Source organism: Cupressus sempervirens, chromosome 6 (assembly GCF_028749045.1).
Source record: "Cupressus sempervirens isolate cs-2001-9-10 chromosome 6, ASM2874904v1, whole genome shotgun sequence".
Classification (NCBI taxonomy): Eukaryota; Viridiplantae; Streptophyta; class Pinopsida; order Cupressales; family Cupressaceae; genus Cupressus; species Cupressus sempervirens.
The window spans coordinates 633,847,044-633,862,998 of NC_143123.1; positions in this window are offsets into that span (position 1 = coordinate 633,847,044).

The following is a 15,955-nucleotide window of genomic DNA, read 5'->3' on the forward strand; positions in this document are numbered from 1 at the left end:
TATTTTCCATTTTACTCTTCTATGAAGTTTATTCACGCAAAATCATTTAGTGAGAGGAATTATTTATTTTTGAATATTATTGTTAGGAGAATATTGTTGAGTCATACTTTTGACTCAACTATGATATGGTTCAGTCCAATTTGGATACCACCCTTCTAGATTCTAGGTGGATAGTAAGTGATTGATTCTACAAGGACTTAATTTCTTCATAGTTGAGATAGTTGTCTCAATCTTTTCAAATCCCTATACGATCTCTTGCCTATATAAATAGGGTAGCTCTTTTATATTATATATATTAAAGATAATATATCACATATTGAGGAATATTGATGCTATTATGCCTCTGAACATTTATAAATTGGTCTCATTTTGTTATTATGCAATTTCTTTTTATGTTGATTAATCTAACTCTTTCATTAGATCCTAAATTTATATCTATTTTCACAAATTCTAATAGTTTTGGAACATATGTATGGTAAATGACGTTCTGATAGTTTCCAAGGACTAACTAACTCACTTTTACAAAGCAAGCATGGGAAATTCTTGTCATCCAACTTCTTAACTATTTATAGTATATCAAATAGATACCAAACAAAGTATTTTGGAGCTTTTTTGTTCCTATGCTAATATTTGATGGGCTTTTTACCCTAGGAGACTAATTTTCATTGGTGCTCCTCCACCATATTGATCATGTTTTTTGAAATAATAAGATTTTATGATATTAAAAATTTCGTAATGTTATTGGCTTAAAATCTTAAACCAAAGTGTAGAACCTAATATAGTTCCAATGGAACCATGTCATGTAGCCAAGTCTAATTATGTAATCTAGGGAATTTGTTGAAAGTTTAGAGGAATTTTTTCAACATACCATATATGATACCTTCAAAATAATTTCTAGGTAGAAATGGTGGGATACCATATATTTGTTGTGTAGAATTCTTAACTATAAGGGGTCCATGTCGTTTCTCTTCAATTTATTAGAGTTAGGTGTAGAGGTTTTTGTATCTCTTTGGGTAAAGGTCACATAATTGAGTGGTATATATGTACACCTAATTCTAGTAAAGAGAGAAAGCACACAAATCCTTGATTTTCTAGACAAAGATGCTTCAAGACTGAAAGATTGTATCTTACCATTTCTACCCAATAAGAAATTTCATGATCTAATATATCATTCTAATGCATAATGTGCATCTATATACAAGACTACTAGCAGCGGTCATTTCCTATTTCTAACACATAGGACATAGTGTATGCAATAAGTTGGAAATTTTTTTTATGTAGAAATGGTAGGATACCATCTTTCAGCCACATAAAATTTGTATTTAAAGAAGATCAATGTCCTTTCTTTTCAACAATTGAGTCGAGTGTAAAGATTTGTCTCATCATTTGGTATACCACATAATTGAGTGATAAATTGCAAAAAGTAGAGAAACTTCAACACACTCAATTCTGGTAAAGAGAAGAAGTACATAGATCCTTGGTTTTGGATAAAGATTCATTAAGGCTAAAGGATGGTAAAGGAGAATTTAGATTGGTGAGGGGGCAGGGGGAGGGGATGGGGGAATAAGGTTCCACCTTCATGTGATTGGCCCTATTAAGTGGAGAAAATTAAACTAGTCATGAAACTAAGAGAATCTCAATAAGGAAACACACTTTTAAATATTTTATTATTCAACATTGAGACTAATACATTTTTTTATTTTCAAATAGGTTGATTAACACCAAGGTGGACTCTTAGTGAAAAATCATATGTAACCTATCTTTAGGGTATTTATTTTTTACCCTATAACCTTCTTCAATAGGATCACTCCCAAGATCCAATAAATAAACCATAATATTCAAGACTTACTAGTGGTTAAATAATCTATTTCTACTATGTTCTATCGTGCCACTCAATATGTCAAATCCACACAACTCTTGATGATGGTGTTGATTGGTATTCTTCCCAAAACTTTAAGCTATACTATTTGACCCTAACTTGGATAAACAATTGCCCTTTAGAGAGAACCTTATTGAACATATTAAATGATTGGGACACTATTGGAAATAACAATGGGAAAGTAAACTCTGAGAGGGGTGGGGGGTGTGGGGGAGGGGGGATGGGGGAGGGGGGTGTGAATTAGTGCTTAAAAAATTTAACCATAAAAACATTCACCACATATCCATCTCACAATTTGCATGTAAATTAAAATAGCTAACTACACATGCTCATCCATAGCATGAAAAAAATAACACATAACACAATAAATTTGTTACCCAAAAAACCCTAAAAATGATAAGGTAAAACTAGGGTTGGGATGACACCCACAAATCTTCACTACTATAGTTGTAAAGTATAGCCAATTAGGTTTACAAGAAGTTTGATCATAAACAATGATCTACCATGTGAAAGGTTTGCCCTGTTAAAGGCTTACAAAGACTATTAAATCTTACCATGTTAAAGGATTTCAACACCCTACTAATAGCATCCCTTGTTAGAGTACTTTAACTTACAATAAAGTAATCACTCAGTTAAGAGATTTACACAAGCCTATTATTACTACTATGTTAGGAGATTTTCTCTACATAGCTTGTTAGAATGATTCAACACATGATCCTCCAGTTAACACTCTATTGCTAGATGTCAAATCTTCTCTTGAACTTGGTGTGTACTTAATCCTTCTGATCATATATGTATACTCTGTCCTCTCTCTTCTTTCCTCTGTTCTCCTCTAACTGATTTTGTAATTCATAACATTATCACAACCTCCATAGCCACTACAAATTCTCTATGCACTTAGCATTTGACTCTCTCTTGTGTCTATCTCATTCTCTTCCTTTACACAATCTTACAAACTATTTAGGATTCTATCTCCTTAAGTAAACACAAGTTGGATAGGTTTATATTAGAATCAATGACTTAAGTTGATCAATTTTTTTGCTTAGAACATCCCTCAATTTTATTGGTTTCATGTACTACATAGGGATTCATAATAAACACTTGTATACATATTTTAGAATCGCAAAACAATCATTAAGTCAGCCCAAAAATGGTTTACATAGAAGTTTGTGCTATTACAAACAACTACGTCCAAAATTATTCACTCAAAAACTGAAGTTTCTAATGCTTGGCATTCATTGTATCTTCAATGTTGTAACTCATCTTCTGAAGGACTCAACATACTCTATTTACTTGTTTCCTAAGTGACTCAACACTAACTATCTATTTAGCACATACTAGTGCTCAACATTGACTGTGTATATTACTCATCATGTATTGTCTAGCAACTTATGCCTGACATGCTTTGATCACTCAACTTGCATTGTAATTCTGTAGAATAATGACTAAGTGTTTTCTCACTACCTTGTCAAAACCAATCTGAGATTAACAATCTCCCCCTTTGACATAAGTGGAAAAGACATGTTGTCATGCATATACAATCCTTATTATGAGCATAACTTGGACAATATATATCTGTGACTCAGTTCTTATACAAAATTTCAAAACATCAAAATTTTGTAAAATTGATGACAAACTATCATACCTTATTCCTCTATTACTCCACTACTCCATTACTCACCCTGAGTAAATGTTTCCTTTCTATATCTGATGTACCCTATTTCTACATAATTACTCACCTTCACTTCACTATATTACTTTCTCTATTATATCCCCCCTATATTCATTGTCCCCCTTATTTCCACTTATGTCATGGATGGTACACTGATAATGTGTTTATCCAAAAATGATTTATGGATCTCCATTACAATTTTCAATGTTGCATGCCAATTGTTATACGCTACCTCTAGAGATTGATATTGGATGTCTATTTCAGCAACAAGGTTAACTAAGCCATCATGAGTGGAAAGATGAGAATCTTTCTTCATCAATGTTTCAACATAGGCTAGTTCCTTATTTAATACTTCCATGTGTGGGGTCAACATGGATTGGATGCTGATCAAAGTAGCTCTAATGTTAGCATCTTATGCTTTTAGCTTGGAAAGCCTACCTTGAGTGGATAATAGTCTTTGAATATTTGGCTAACTTTAACTAGGAGATAGTTTTAAGGTATTACCTACAGTCTTTAGATGTCCCTCTAGTTGGTAAACATGCCTCTGAATCTCATGTGTGAAAAGATTCACATCTCACAACTTGGTGTATAGAGAGAAAATGTTCTCCAACACCTTCACACTTCTCATGTTAGTTTCTAAATCAACCCATCATAGTTCAAGGGCACTTGATATATTCAAGGTCTTTAGTGTGAAATTTTGTTTCAGACCATTCTAATATTTTAGTATTTGCATCTAGGTCTTCATTGCTAATTTTTATCTACAATATTTACCAATTGCTCAATAATTAGTTTATCTTTATTTGTAGTTGAAAGATTGAAAGCATCAAGAAATATATTTTTGACGTCATGAAGCATTTTCTTCTGCTATGCTCTCTCCTTAGCAACTCTTTTTGTTTCTTCCTATGTAGAGATTCCTGTAGAATGCTCATCTACTCAATGGTGATTGTGTTAAGATCAAAATTGGGTAGTTCAATCACCTCATCTTGGTTTACATCTCCATAAGATATTTCTTCTAAGCTACTTGATGTTTCTACACTAAGCCTTGACATATGCAATGGTGTGGCATGAGTGATTGGCCTCTGAAGAACTTGATTACTGGGAGGAGTCACAAAAACTAGTAAGATAACCAAATTCTGGATGGAAATTTGTTCTTCTGAAGCAGTAGTCACCTTCAATTCTTTAGACATGTCATCTTGGTTGACTTCTGACTATACTTCACCTTCAATTGGATTACTGACCTAGTTTGACTTATGTTCCATCCTTCTCAACTCTAACTAAGGCTTTCTTAGTTGAAATGAGTGGGACTAGAGATGATGCTAAGTTAGTGTTTCAGTAATAACACTTATCTATTTAATACTTGCATTTTGATCTTCTGTCTCTTTAACCTCTATAGGTGTTGGGGGGCACATTGGATGTGTCATTTTGTTTCTCCCCTACTACTACCACTACCTTTTTAATTTCATGATTTCTCACCAATGCAAGATTTGAGCATAATTTTTCTTCCATGTTAGAATCCTTCAATATATTCTTCAAGTCATCATCAGTCAAAGCATTGATTTTCTAAGAAGAATTGTCAAGATCATCCTTGATTTGTATTGAGTGTTATTGACTCACTTGGTCTACATATGGAGGACTATCATATGGCACTTGTACAACTTGTACATTTTGTTCATCTTGTTGCTCTTCTTTAGCTATGGCCTTTTCTGTTGGCATTGCTTCCTTAGTGCCACCACACTACCATCCTTTACTGATACCTCTTGTGCAATTTCTGATGTCACTTTTTCATCTTTCTTAGGATCTTGCTTCTCTTCCTCACCTTTTTCTTTTATTGTAGGAGTGGAAGATCAATAGATTTTTTTCCAGATTTGTGTACTCTTGGTTACCACATCCTCAATATTCTTATTCAATATATGGAAAGCTCTATATTTTTGTAAAATTTTTGACTTATTCTTTTCCATAGCCTTGGTAATCTTCTGCTTATCCAATTTTGGCATTACTTGGGCTAGAGTGGATTCCTTGATTTTTCTCTTTGTTTGTTAACTGTATTGCCATTTCTACTCAACTCGATCATATAGAATCTTAGAAAGTGAGTTGGAAATATCAATAGGAGTTGATTTGAATGCAACCATCATCATATATATGGCTTGTTCAACAATATTCTTTTCAACCTTTCCTAACTTATTACAATCTATGTGTACAAAACCAAATAAATCTGCATTTGATTTTATATTGTCACATAAATTATCTATGTTAGAGGAGGGACTATGGATTACCACCTTGAAATGACTCATGTCATTGGATTTTTCTTTCTCCTCATCTGACTAAGCCACTAGAGTCTATTTTCTCCTTGCATATGTCTTGGCTGGTTGGATCAGCTCTTCTAAAGCAATAGTTCTCTTTCCTTTTGGTTTCTTAGAAATCTTGACTTGCTTGGTGGTTGCCCTTGTGCTAGACTTGGTAGCAGGTACTAGTGGCTTCTATTGTGAAAGTTTCACAAGCTTCTTCTTGGGTTTCTCCACTTCAAGCTCCTTAACTTTTCTTTTCTTCTTAGTAGGCTTGTGTTCTTCATCGACTTCTTCTCCCTCGACACCTTCTTCATGAACTTCCTCATCTTCTTCTTGTTCTTGAGTGATTACCAAAGGGTCTTGGACTTGTTCTTCCTCTTCATCATCTTCATCTTCTTCTTCTTCTCCCCCTTCGTTAAATCTCCCTTTTATCTTCTTCACAAGTTTATTCTTCTTCCTTACCATAGAAGATGTCTTCAAGTCAATTGTAATTCTAGACTTGTCTTCCTCATAGTTTCCAAATAAGGTGGTACTTTTATCTATATCTTCTACCAGTACAGTTGTGATAGCTACAGATGCCTCATCCACATTGATCTCATATGGCAAGGGCTTAAGCCATCTAACCCTAGGAATAGTTGCCTCCACATATGTATAATCAACATCAACTAGGAATAAAATATCATTGTAATGTTTCTTCACTAGTGACACTAGAATATTTAGTCTCTTCTTCATGGATTTCTTAAAATCCTCAAAATAACTAGTCATCACTGACTCAAACTTATCTCCAAGTTGCTCTATGAACTCTACAATCTAAATTGTAATAGAGCTACTAGTCTTTCAAGAAAATTTTCCAAATATAGGAAATGTGTTCTACACATAAAAGAATAAACAAACTAGTAAACAACCAAATTTACAAGATGCACTCTTCTTATGGCCTCCAAGTTTTTAGATAGTTGTTGAAGTTGTAACTCAACAAGGTCATAGGTGTGATCTCTCTTCACTATTTTTTATCCCAAATCTACTACCATGAAAGACACACTGTTCGATCTACTAGATTGAAAGAACATGTGAGCCATCACTCTCAAAACAAAGGAAATTAAGGGTCTGAGATGGAATCTATAGAAATTCCTCTCTTGTTCCATATTGTCTTTGTGTCCTTCTCAATTATCTCGTTTGAATCACTTTGCATGCTCTTAGGTCTGTCTAGGGTAGGATACCCTTTCACTCAGTTGATGATCCTTTTAGTGATGTTAATTGGTCCATTTTCTAACCATATGAAGTCATCATGCATTCTACTGATACAATATTTATCCACTCAGTCTTGAATACATTAGGGAAATCTAGGACACAATTTAACCATTTCCTCTCTACATTTTTTTTCTCTTCCCTTAAGACTCCATCATCACAAAGTTGACTATACAAATTCCTTATCTCCATGTCTCCAATACTTCCAACTTTGCATGTATAACAACACCTGACATCCTAAATCATTAAGAATGTCAGTGGTATCATCGATAGCACACTGGACAGATCTCCTTTATAAACAATTTTAGGTATTTTTTAGAAAGGTGGTTGTCTTACATCATTAATATTTAATTACACATTAAACACTTCCTTTCCTTCCTTCTTAACACTTAAATAAGATATATAGCTCCCATATTTGATACTTAGGGTTCATTAAAATTCAAACAACAAAACTTGGCACTAGTAAAATACCTTTCCAATCTGATGAATATGTCGAGTTGCAATTGAATTTAGTTCACAAATTCAAGAATCTCCTATTGCAATTATTCTTCATGCTCTTTGTTCTCTCTTTGATCACCAGTGAATGCAAATGAGTCGAGAAATGATTATATAACCCTTATAATTATGCAATAAATGCTTAATGATTGTACAAATGTAAACTCAGTCAATATAGGGTTTCCAACTCAATTGGCTTACACATGATTTCCACTATGCTTGATTCACATAACAAACCCAACCAATACTACCATATCTTCATTACTCAACAACAACTAAATTTCCATTCATGCTCTGTAGTAACTATGAAACCTTTCATGCTCGGTAAAAACATGAAAATAGAAAAAAACTATAGATTTCTTCTAGGATCCAACCAATCCATTGCATCTTAATTCATGCATGTCTTATCCTTTTAGAACTTAGATTCTTGGAACTAATGTATAATATAACTTTGAGATATCAATCCCAGACATACCTTTTGATTGTCTAGTTGGTGGTGATGTGATCAACTCATCCATTAGATTAAGTGACCTCATTAGAACTTGATGTGCTACAATCTTCCTTCTTCTTCCATGTCTTGTTCATCTGCACTTTGACCTTTTGAACATTGACCTGATCTTTGCCTTTATTGTTTCTATTACTTGGTGTTGGTGATCTAGTTGGACAGTTTCTGTTGATAAGACTAGTCTTCAAACAACTAAAGCATGTAGTCTCAAACAACCATATATTGTAGTTGCCTCTCAAATGTGTTCTAATGCATTTCTTAGGAACATGTCCATATTCTTGACAATAGTGACAATTGTACCTTGTATTGTAATCCCAATTTTAGGATTTTCTATTTTGTTGTACCTTTGTCTTCTTGTTAGATGTCCAATTAGCATTAGATCTACATTCATATTCTTTATGTCCATACTTCTAACAATTGTGGCAATGTCCTTCAAATCTCTATGTGCTTAAGGTCTTGGTCCTACATTCATGTGCTTGATGTTCTTGCCTTTTTCACTTATGATAGTAACTCTTGTATTTTTTCTTAGGGTTTTGATTGGCATTATTGCTCCTACAAAAATTTGTTGTATGACCTAACTTTCCACAATTATGATAAGTGGGTATGTAGTTCTTACCTTTGTTGTTTCTTTGTTGACCATTTTTAGATGATTCTCCTTCCTTAGTACTGGTGTATCCCAATCCAACAATATCATTGTTAGATCTAGGATATCTCACAAGTCTTTCTAAGTGTTTGATGGCTTCACTAGATTTGTTCAAACTTTCAACAAATTCCTTTTCTTTTCTCAATACATTCCTTAGTTGTTCATTTTGTAACTTCAGGGTTGTGATCTCAATATATTTTCCATTCAATTCATGAATGGTAATCACCACTTGATTCATTGTATCTAGTTGCATGTGAGCAATTCTTTGTACCTCTAATGTCTTCTCTTCTAGTCTACTAGTTAGTGTTCTTTTGTCATCTTCAATCATGACCTTGTCTTCCCCAGCTTTCTTTTTCTTCTCAGTCACCTCACGTAGCAATACTGATTGGACTTCTTGTTCTATCTTAAGATTTCTAACCTCTTTAGTTGGGGCACCATTCTTTTCCATTAGATCTATAATTGCTACATCAAACTCACTTGACTTCTCATTTTCAAACAATCTAGTAGTGACTTTCTCTTAGTAATGAGTGTCATTTTTCTCAATAGCTATTTCTTTCCTTCTCCTTAATGGATATTGCAATTCATCTCTTGCTTCCATGAGTTGTTGTAGGGCAAGGTGTATTTCAATTTTCTGGTTCTTAATAGTCTTTCCCAACTTGTATACTCTCATCTTCAAGATCTTTCCTCAAAGCTAAAAGGCTTCCCTTTCCAGAGAACAAGGCTCTAATATGAATTGTTGGAAATAACAATGGGAAAGTAAACTCTAAGAGAGGGGGGGGTGTGAATTAGCGCTTCAAAAATTTAACCATAAAAATATTCACCACACATCCATATCACAATTTTAATGTAAACTAAAATAGCTAACTACACATGTTCATCCATAGCATGAAAAAAATAACACATAACACAATAAATATTTTACCTAGAAATCCTCCAATGAGAAGGTAAAACTGGGGTAGGGATGACACCCACAAATCTTCACTATTGCAACTATAAAGTGTAGCCAATTAAGGTTACAATAAGTTTGACCAAATTTTTTTTGTGAAAGCTCTACACTATTAAAGGCTTATAAAGACTATTAAATCTTACCTAGTTAAAGGATTTCAACACCCTACTAAAAGCCTGCCTTGTTAAAAGGACTTTCTCTTACAATAAAATCAGTTAAGAGATTTACAAAAGCCTATTAAGACTACTCTTTTAGGTGATTTTCTATACATCACTTGTTAGAATAATTCAACACCATGATCCTTTGGTTGGCACTCTAGTGCTACATGTCAAATCTTCTCTTTCCTGGTGTGTACTTGATCCTTAAGATCAGATTTGTATCCTTTGTCCTCTCTCTACTTTCCTTTATTCTGCTCTAACTAATTTTATAACTTATAACATTATCACAACCTACATAGCCACTAAAAATACCATTTGACTCTCTCTTGCATCTCCTTCTCTTCCTTTATGCAATCTTACAAATTGTTTGGGGTTTGTCTCCTTAAGTAAACAAAAATTGGCTAGGGTTAGGTTAGAATCAATGATTTAGGTTGATCTATTTTTCCACTTAGAACATCCCTCAATTTGATTATTTTCATGTACTACATAGGGATTCATAATACACACCTATATACATTTTTTTGAATCATAAAATAATCATTAAGTTGGCCCAAAAATGGTTTACATAGAAGTTTGTACCATTATAAACAACTATGTCCAAAACTATTCACTCGGCAATTGAAGTCTCTAATATTTAGCATTTACTATATCTTCAATGTTGTAACTCATCTTCTGAATGACTCGGCATACTCTATTTAATCAACTCCTAAGTGAATCGACACTAACTATCTATTCAGAAAATACTAGTGCTCGACACCAACTATGTATATTACTTTGGCATTTAGTGTCTAGCAATTTATGCTTTGTATGTTTTGATCACTTGGCTCATACTGATTGCTCAACTTGCTCTGATCACTCAACTTTTACTATAATTCTATTGAATAATGACTAAGTATTTTGTCATTGTCTTGTCAAAAATAATCACAGATTAACAGACACTTCTCAACTTGCCAACATGTTGACAAAAAAAATGACAAAATATGACAACTTTATATTTCCATATGAAATTTACTATGACAATTACCAAGATTATTTGTAATCATAGTAAAAATTCCAGCTTTACATCTCATTATACCCCAACCAACCTATTCATTAAGGACAGTTACCAATCCATTTGGACTCTTATTAGGCCCTATCAACATTCTCAAATATCATTCATTGATAGTGTTGTTAGATTTATCCCTATGAACACCACCTTGGATCATGCTTCGCATCCTCTATAAAGCCTTTTCTTATTGGTTATGGACCTTGGATTGGGCTTCCTATCGTCTATAAAGAAACTAACCAAAACTTGTAGCGATAGACATAGTTATGAATCAAGTTGTCAATCAATTAACTATCAAAAACAACCTTGGCATACATGTTGGGATAACTCTTAGACTTGTTTCGACTTCATTATGGTTTTATTTGATGGTATGTATTAAATTATTATATATTTCCTTTCCTTTTCTATCTACACATAAAAAAATTCAGCATAATAATGACTAATCAGACCAATAAACCAAGCACAATACTCTAAATCGATAAAATTATGATTTCTTTTAGAATTAACTATTGAAATCCTCAACATAAAAGGGTTAATGCACCCTCCATGTTTCCAACTTTTAGCCACAAAGCATAGGTTTTCTTGCTCTTCCAATTCATAGCTATAGAGCATGAAAGAACTATCCTTCTAACTATAAGACACTTCATCAAACTCAAATTGATTGTTTGATGAATTTTCTTGATCAATGTTGATTGATATTTCCTAATAGATTGAAAATTTAACGATGAAATTAAGAGTTGGACTCTTATTGATAGGTTTGATAGGTTTCAATTTAGATTAAATATATTTAGAGTTCTATTTATTTCTACTTTGCTTCTATAAATTGTCGATCTTGCATTCAATATATTCCTCTAGTAATAATTGTATATCAGTTTCAGATTGATGTCTATTGATTAATTTAACGATTAGTTTGGTGACATTGTATGTTGAAATGATCTTTAAATTGATATACTCTATTGATTAATGATGATTTCTAAAACTCAAATGGTTCCTTGTTCCCTTTTCCATTTTTGAAGCAATATGATGAAAGTGGCCATACACTTTACCATTGCACTTTCTTGAGAATTTCTAATATTTTTCACAAACTTTATTCAGTTCTCTTGTTGATATTTCCACATTTCATGTTAAATTACTATGAATGGCTTTCAATCCAACTTCATTCAATACAACTCCATCTAGGAAATTTTAACAGTTATTTCTTCATCAATATTCTTACCATTTGAACCATTAGATCAGTTAATGCATCTAATGCAATCATTATATTCTATTTCATTTCACCTTTATGTGTGGCATGGTACCTTTGATAGAGAAAGTCAAGGATGATTGAATGCCAATCTATAGGCATGGACAATAGGCAAAGCTATAAAAATACATTTTCCAACACAAGTATCTTTGTTTTTGTTTGTTAGAGATGTCTATAACATTAAAAACCTATAGATATCTCTAGCAGATATGCATACTTGTGCTCAAAATTGGATTTTTAATTCCCCACGTTGTCCACGCATATGAATTGAGGTTCTATTATCCCGACTTGTTTCCTCTAAAGTACTATGTAAATAGTGATTGAAAATATGATGCTTGTCAATAGCACCTCGAGTGAGGAATGTGAAATTTCACTATCAGTCTAGAGAGTGTCATCAAACACGACTATGTAATGATGGGTAATTGAAATTTCAATGGTATCGAGCAATGTCAGAATTTATGATGCAAAATTTTTGACAACATTAAAACTTACTAGTATAAAACAGAGTCTAAGTGTAATGTAATCAAATTTTATTCCCTTGAAACTTCACAATCTATTTAGACCCATAGTTTTCTTTCTCATCGAATGTTTTATGACTTTTTGGAACCCATCAACCCATCCTGCTCTATAATATTTTAATCTTAAAATACACAAATTAATTATCATCATATAATAATTTTCCTAGAGTTTCCTATATTATAGATTCCAATGCTCCTCCGCCTCTTTTTCTAGTCCAGTTTTAACTGGAATAGAGCTCCCAATGTCTAGTCTCTCTAAAAGGGACCCAAATTTAGAGTGAAAGTCGCCTTCATTTGTAATCAAGTTTCAGTATTTTCTTTCGATCATTGGTTTTCATTCTTCTTCAAAAAAACACTTTTTGAACTCAACAAAAAGATGTCTTTTATCATTCATAAGTTTAAAGAAATTCTATGAGCATTCAAACGGTCAATCAAGGATTCTTGATCTGCCTAGACAACCTATAAGAACTTACAGTGAGGTATGATTCTATGTTGATTATCCTTTGTTGTCCTATCTTCGAATTAACAGTTAAGAGGACTTGTCTAAAGATTTTTCTATCACCATCATTTATACCAAGATAATATATTTATTCTACATTTCCATTTCTTTCCATTTAAGAATAAGCAATCTTTTAAAATACCATCATATCGATCTGTGGAGGCAGGAACACCAACAAGGCCCTTCACATGGTTACCCCAATATATCACAACTGATATCAAAGATGTTACTGTTGAGCATAGAAGACAATGACAAGCGTTCTATTTGATGCACTTTTTAGGTTTCTTTTTTATTAGGAACACCAACAAGGGCCTTCACATAGTTACCCCAATATATCACAACTATTTTCCCTCATTTTCTTCTGTATGTCCAACTAGATCATCTTATTTCTAGATTGTCTCACTGTATTCATTTTCTATACTGTAACTTCGTATCACTACCGAGAAATGGTCTTTAACAAAAGAAATAATAAAACCTCAGAAGGCTACATTTGACAAAATGAACATGGACAGAAATACACATTTTCAGTGAGAAAATTTATAGGAGAAGTTTACCCCTCTTCATAAAAAAGCTTAGAGATTCTATCTATGCAAATCTTCCTGCTTCGCTCCAGGTTTTGCAGTATGCAAACGCGTTATTGAGTACAGCACCGGTGATTAAATGTTAAAAAACAGTAGAAGCGAGTTCTACACAGTGAAATCATCAATGCTGCACTCAATACGCATTTGCTGATGCAATTATTTTGGGGAGATTTCTAAGCATGGAATACGTAGAGGTCAAGTATTTGTAATGAGCAGATTACCGAATAAAAAAATCAATGTGTAGTACAAGTTAAAAGTACAATCTCTTTGAGTACTGCAGTACTAAGGTGGCTTCTCTCTTCGACTTTAACTCTGGCCATGAGTTGTACATATGGAGTCCACAGACTAGATCCACAATTTAAAAAACTTGACTTGGGAGTAGATTAAAAGGGAATATTTTGACTTTCATCCATTCTGCTTAAATCATTTAAATATTTTAAGGCATCTCAATCTCGCTACCCAATACTATTGGCATACAAATTATGGGCATAGCAAGCTAAGTATTCTTAATTGTTTGTTATTGAGTAACTATGATTATTTTCGAATTATATTTAATTTCATCAATTTCATTGAGTTCATCTACGCCCTTCTTTTAATCTATCTAGTTCTGTCTATAATTGTGTTTTGTGTTTATTAGCCTAATTATCCTAAGAAATCTTATTTTTTATTTTTCTACTATAAGTTCATATTGAATATAAATGGACATTAAATGAATGGATCAGTTCGGTTCCAAAGAAACCACTATCTTGACGCTTAATACCTGCATTGGCCTTAAAATGATAGTCTTGGAGGGTACACAAAGGTTAGACTGAAATCTAATTCACTAAATATAACTAACTATTGAAAGGGAAACACACTTTAGTTATCATTAATGCTTTAATTTTTTATATCTTTAATATTCTTAATTTATTTGAATACTATAAGGTCACTCTTATTCACCACAAAGGCAAATCCATTGTTAATTGATTGGCTAACCAAGGGTTATCATGACATAATGTGGTGAGGTGGGGTGATTAATGTTATCATTGTGTGAGATAGCACAATGCACATGTGAAATGATTTTAATGAATGTTTAAATCTGAATTCATTTCGAAAAATGATGACCCTATGTCATAGTTTGAAACTTCATTCTACAAATCCCTTTTGTGTAGTGATACAAAAAGGTTTGACACCACTTAAATTTTTGAGTTCACCAAGTCCAATTTTGTTAAAAAGAAACTCACTCATAAGGCTAAAATTAAAATACAAGAAAATGTATGTACGTAGTATGAAAATTTCTCGACTGATCTAGAGGATACTCCATTTTATTAGGGGGCTTGTTTTCATTTAGAAAAAATAAAAGAACACTAAAAAGGTTACCCTGACCAACCATGGAATTGTGGTTTTAGATGAGAATATATATATATGAGAGAGATTTGTGCATGATTATTTTGGTCCCAATAATGATTTCAAGAGGAAAGAAAAATTGGGTGTTTCTTATAATTTTTTTGTCAAGGAAAATCCAAAGCCCCTACAAGGTCCTGTTTTATCAGTGGGGGTAGAATATCCTCGCATTTCAAGAAACTCATAAAGATTTTGGATGTGGATAAAAACTTGATTTTCTGGTACTCTATATTGTAGCCTCCATTGGTCAGTGATTTGGAACAACATAATAGTTTTTGGTGACTAATAAAGCAAGTACTCTAGACTTAACATTTATCATGGGGTTAAGGAAAATGACCTAATTTTTGAGTTGGGCTAACTCGTCAAGCATGTTTGGGTTGAATCATCACCCATTTACCTACCTAGGTTTTCTTATAAAGTAGTTTTTGTGGCTTCACTTGTTAACAAAAAGTATTAAGCTACCTAAAGGAATATAAATATGACATAGTATAATGTAAAATGTATTAGGCTTTACATTTTTTGTTGTTGGATAATAGGATTAGACTCTCTATTTGGTGGTCATAGCCCAAGATTGGGTGAACCACATTAGATCTTCGTTTCTTATGTTATACTTCTATGTTCTTTGTTCCTTCTATTAATCATTATATTTATATGTAACTATTAGATTTATGTCTTTTAATCCTAAAAAATTATATTGAAGTGAGGTTTTTTCATTTATTCTATGTAGAAAACTTTCATGGTTGGTTGAGACTAATGATAGATAGTGGTAAGTTGAACATTATAAGTTCAACAGTCACAACCCTTAGTTTTGCAAAATACAAATGGAGGATTACCTCTATCAAAAGGATTCATGGCAAC